The sequence below is a fragment of the Sapajus apella genome, unplaced genomic scaffold (genome assembly GCF_009761245.1).
Source record: "Sapajus apella isolate SASKATOON/1434 unplaced genomic scaffold, GSC_monkey_1.0 scaffold142, whole genome shotgun sequence".
Taxonomy (NCBI): domain Eukaryota; kingdom Metazoa; phylum Chordata; class Mammalia; order Primates; family Cebidae; genus Sapajus; species Sapajus apella.
In genome coordinates, this window is record NW_022437082.1 from 1,695,650 (window position 1) to 1,701,147 (window position 5,498).

A 5,498-nucleotide genomic window follows, 5' to 3' on the forward strand; every position below is an offset into this window, starting at 1 on the left:
AAGGCAAGTGCCAGGCGTGCCCGGGCCTGGAGCGCTTTCTTCATCTTTTATTATGTCTTTTTATTACCTATGCTCGGATCACCAGCTCCTCCTTGCTTTGCTTCTCCTGGGTTTCATTTGCCTCTTGAAGCAGTATTTTCCTCTCTCAAGTATTTCTAACTTTTTCCACCCAATTATGGATAAAGGAAGAACCGAGAACAGGAAAAACAACCAAAATAAAATCTATAGCTATTTAGCATTGGAATCCTGCAAGAATTTTGGGTTTTCTCTCACCTGGATTTCTCTCACCCACTCACGCATTCATCAATTATGTATTTATTTACTGAATCAATATTGGAGAGTGCATCTCGGGCCGGGGTTGCCAGCCTCCAAGAGATGAGGGGCTAGACACTCGGATTTCACTCGGACACCTGCTGTCCGGAGGGCTCTCCGTCTGCAGCCAGCCTTAGGTCCCGCCCCTCAGCGTTGGGCTGCGGGTGGGCGGGACTCTTGGTCTCCCCAGACCCGCCCACGGTCGGCTGGAAAGACTTGCTGCTCCAGACCAATCAGAAAGGCCCGAGCTGGGAGCTGGCCTTGACTCACCCTCCCCTGCCCCACCCACTTGGCGCTGGGAAAAACCGCGTGGAAACACAACTCCGAGGTCTCTGGCGACCAAGCCTCGTGCTCCGCCGTGAGCAGTGTTTCTAGAACCCTCGGGTTCTGGGTCTTGGTGAGCCCGGGCCTAGCTCTCTCCGTGCCGACACTTGCTCTTTTATTCAACCCACTGGTTGTGAGCACCTCCTCAGAGCCTGGGCCTCTAGATGGGGGGAAACGTGTATATATCTTGGGGCGTGGCCTTGTCACATCTGTCCTCAGGGTGCCCTGTCCAGTTCCTCTCCTGGTAGCATAGCCTCTGCCAGACAGAAATTGCCCTTAGTTTCAGTATTTCTACCTGGAAATGAAATGGGGATGGTATAAATTGTAGAGTTTCTGAACATGCTATTTAAAATTTACGTCAGGCTACATCTGCCAGACAGCTAGGCTGGGATCTTTGAGCTGGTGAGGGGACTTGCCGATGGAGTCAGGGAATGCTCAGGGTCCATGCCTCGGAACTGTTCTCACCCACTTGACCCACCTGTGGAGCGCTAGTGGAGCCCATGGGCCTTCTGGCAAACAGAAGTAGGCACTGGGGAGTCGGGAAATGGGCCCCACCACCTGTCCACCACGGTGCCAGCTCAGCCTAGGATCCCACTTCCACTGGCACACCAGTGGTTTGATACATACAGAGGATCTCCTGCCCCTGATCGGTGACACCACTCCAGTTACCAACCCCCAGGTGAAATATCCTGGACCAAGTGCTTTCCTGATGGAGCTGTCTGGCAGATAGAGCTGGAAGATGTAGCCTGACGTAAATTTTAGGACATTTAAGAGTCAGGAGACAAGGGGCATTGTGAGGCCCTCACCAGACTGAATTTGCCCTTAGTTTCACTATTTCTACCTGGAAATGAAATGGGGACGGTATAAATTGTAGGGTTTGTGAACATGCTGTTTAAAATGAAGTGCAAGACACCACATGCTTTAGGGCAACAGTGGTGGCCAGAGGCTGATGTGAGGTAAGGAAGACACTTGAGTAAAACTCAATTCATTGCCTCGGGTAAGGGGGCGCTGACAATGGATGTTTTAACTATAATAATCCCTTAGTTATTTTTTTTTTCTATAAATGGAACTATACTTTTTCACCAGGGGGCATATTTTACCAATTTGTTGGGTTTTTTTAAAAGACATTACACCTTACATTACAAAGAAGCCAGAGTTATTCTCTCTCTCACTTTCTCTCTTTTTAAATGCGAGTTTTGTTGATTGTACAGTTGAGCTTATTTCTATTTTTTTTTATGTCTTAGTTTTAAAAACACCATGCTGTTAAGGTATAGGCCTCGGCAAGTATCAGTTGGTGTTTCAAGTATGGCTGTTTGATCCAATCCCACAGCCAGCCACCTAAAAGGAAACTTCAGGGATTAAGTTTTTTTCAGATAAGTGAAGCAATTTGGGGTTGCAAAACTTGTCTTTGGGTATATACTTTCCACGTCACTGGGTTAATAGTATAGAAGTTTACAAAAATATGGTGGAAAAAAGACTAGACAGAGTTAGTAACTATACATTCTCTAATTCTACCACTGACCTAGGGAATTTGGGGCAAGTCACTTCCCATCTTTAGCTGTCAGTTTTCTCAACTACAATTAAAGTGCCAAACTGGGGCTCTTTCAGTTTGAGAATCAGTTTCTGACTTTAAGGGGCATTGTGAAGCCTTCACCAGACTCTGAAATCTTCCCTGGCCTCAGTTTTTTCACTTATGAAATGGGGATGTTATAAATTGTAGGATTGTAGGGGTTGTGAATATACCTTGTAAAATGAAGCACAAGGCACATGCTTTAGGGCAGCAATGGTAGGAAACTACTACTCTGGTTTCCTCTGTAGTGGCCATACCCCAACGTACCGTTTCATTCCCATGGCAACAGCTCTGTATGGGTTCCACTTGCCTCTAATTCTTTTGTAGCACTGCAGGTAGGAGGTTTCAGGGCTCTGTTGAGAGGGCTGTCTGCTGGCTAGATTCTTCTTTTACAGAGTCTGATTTTATTTTTGAGGTTCTCTCTACCTCAGTAAGCACACAGTAAATGTTGGTAGAGTGTTTAAGTCAGCATGAAAAAGAGATATAACAGCTTTTGTTTATATTTAAAAAACACTACTATGTAAATTAGATTAGATAAGCAGTTTGTCTCACGGCTAATCTCATTTATGAGTGGTTCTTGTTTGAGTTACCACACAAGTGCAACTTAGGCTGCTAATGTGAGAGTGTAGAAGTGCCAGCCTGGGAGTCAGGAGTCAAGCAACGTCCCACTAGATAAATGTGTGACTTTCTGCGAGGCCCTTCCCCTCTCTGAGCCATGGTTTTCTCATCTGTACAAGGAAGAGTTTAGACTACTGTTATAGTTTGAATTGTTGGCCCCGTCACCCACCTCATCCCCAAATTCATATGATGAAATCCTAGCCCCCAGTACCTCGGAGTATGACTTTATTTGGAAACAGCATCACTGCAGATGTAAATAGTTAAGTTCATACATGTGTAGGATGGGCCTCTAATGCATTATGGCTGGTGTCCTTATAAAAAGGGAAAATTTGGACAGAGACATAGATGCAGGGAGAAGACTGTTTGAAGAAAAATGCAGAGATCAGGGTGATGCTTCTACAAGCCAAGAAATGTCAAAGATTGTCAGCAAACCACCAGAAAATAGAGGAGAGGCCTGGAACGGTCCTTCCTTCACAGCCTTCAGAAGGAACTAGCCTTGCCAACATCCCCATCTAAGACTTCTAACCTCTGGAACTGGGAGATGATTAACTTCTATTGTTGAAACCACTTAGTTTGTAGCATTTGTTACGGCAGCCCTGCAAACTACAACAACGGTGGTTCCCAAATTTTTTTTTTTGGTGGGGGTAGAGGGTCTTCCTCTGTCACCCAGGCTGGAATGCAGTGCAGTGGCACGATCTTGGCTCACTGCAACCTCTGCCTCCTGGGTTCAAGTGATTTTCTGCCTCAATCTCCTGAGAAGCTGGGATTACAGGCATGTGCCACCACACCAAGCTGGTTCCCAATCTTTTCATAATCAAGAACTATTTTGCTCTTTTTCCTTTTGTGGACCTAATTTATTTATTTAACAAATATTTTTTAGTTTCTACTATATACCAGGTCCTACTCTAGGCATTGGGGAATAATAAGTCACAATTCTGTTTCCCCCACTTGTGTTCATTCTATGTTTTAAAAGATTTACTCTACTAAGTATACTAAGGCTTATTTTCATAATAATTTGTGAACAGTCTTTTCTCACGTGATAACTAGGATAACCTCATCATGATATATAGTAAGTGCCAAAAATCAAAGAAAGGTGATGTTTTAAGTAGCTGTGGATGCCTTATAGAAAGTAAATAGATTCATTAGGTTTTTAAAAATACTAAAAATTGCCTTCAGAACCACAATTACTATATTTATGGGTCCCTAGGGGTTCAAAGACCTCATTGCAGGCTGATACATAGAGCAGGGATCAGCAAACTCTTCCTGTAAAAGGGTCAGATGGTAAAAATTTTGGGCGTTGTAGATCATTTTGGGCATTGCAGATCATACCATCTCTGTCACAACTACTCAACATTGCTATTGTAGACAATACAAACAAATAAGAATGGATGAGCTCCAATAAAATTTTATCTATAGACTGAAATTTCAATTTCATATAAATTTCCCGCATCATGTTATTCTTTTGACTTTTTCAACAATTTAAAAATGGAAAAATCATTCTTAGCTCAGAGCTGTAGAAAAACAGGTGGTAGGCTCTGAGTATTGGTCGACTGGCTCAGTTTGTCTACCCCAGAGCTAGATTCTATTTGTACCCCAAGCTCTTACATTAGGTGGTTCTAATTCACCTAAGGGTCTAGATGAGGTCCAGAGAGAGATTACTATTATTTTTTATTAAATATTTTACAGGTTTTTTTTTTGGGGGGGGCAGAGTCTTGCTATGCTGCCCAAGCTGCTCTGGAACTCCTGGCCCCATGCAATCCTCCTGTCTCAGCTTCCCAAAGTGTTACGATTACAGGCGTGAGCCAGCACACTCAGCCCTAGAGGGGGATTATTCGGTTTGAACGAAAACCCAGACTTTCTGCTGCCCAGTCCATTGCCCTTTCCATCACTCTAAGCTGCTGGTTTAGTCATGATTTCAGATGCGGTCTTTGTATCCATGTGGTGAAGAAAATAGCCGTGTGGTCAGTGGCCCTTTCCAGGCGCTGACCATGTAAGGGTTGTCCTCTCATTAGCAGCCAGTGGCAACCTAATTTTGTCAAGCCTGACTCCAGGCTTACCCACCCTTTCGTTTTTACCTCTCTCGGGTTGCGCAGGCCCGGGAGGCCCATCTGTTCTTACTATTTAAGTCCCTGTTGTCTCATTGGTGGCTTTCTGAGCAGCTGCAAAATATGTTTTTAACTTTTAAGTGGAAGTTGGGGTCACTGGCATCGAGTCTGGAACAGTCTCAGCAAGAGCTCTTTGAACTCTGACATTCTCTAGTTTTACGGACTCGGGTGAGTGTTTAACTCCTCCCAGCTGCCAAGGGCTGGACTTCCTTCCACTGTGGGCAGTAATTAATGAGGCATTTATTTGCTCAAGTAGTGGTGGAATAATGTGCATTGCTTTTTTGTGTTGCTGTCGTCGGAATACGCTTAGTTGCCTAGCACCACAGCCCTCTGGCTGGTAGTCCCTCCTCGCGGCTCATCTGCGGGGGTCTCCTTGCGGACCCCAGCTCGGCGACCGGGACGCAAACAAGGACAACAGGTGTTCGCGCGAGCTCAGGGGGCGTCATAGCCGCCTCCCACTCCGGAGGACCATGTTGCGCGGCAAGTCCCGGCTCAACGTGGAGTGGCTGGGCTACTCGCCCGGCCTGCTCCTCGAACACAGGCCCCTCCTGGCAGGGCGCACGCCACGG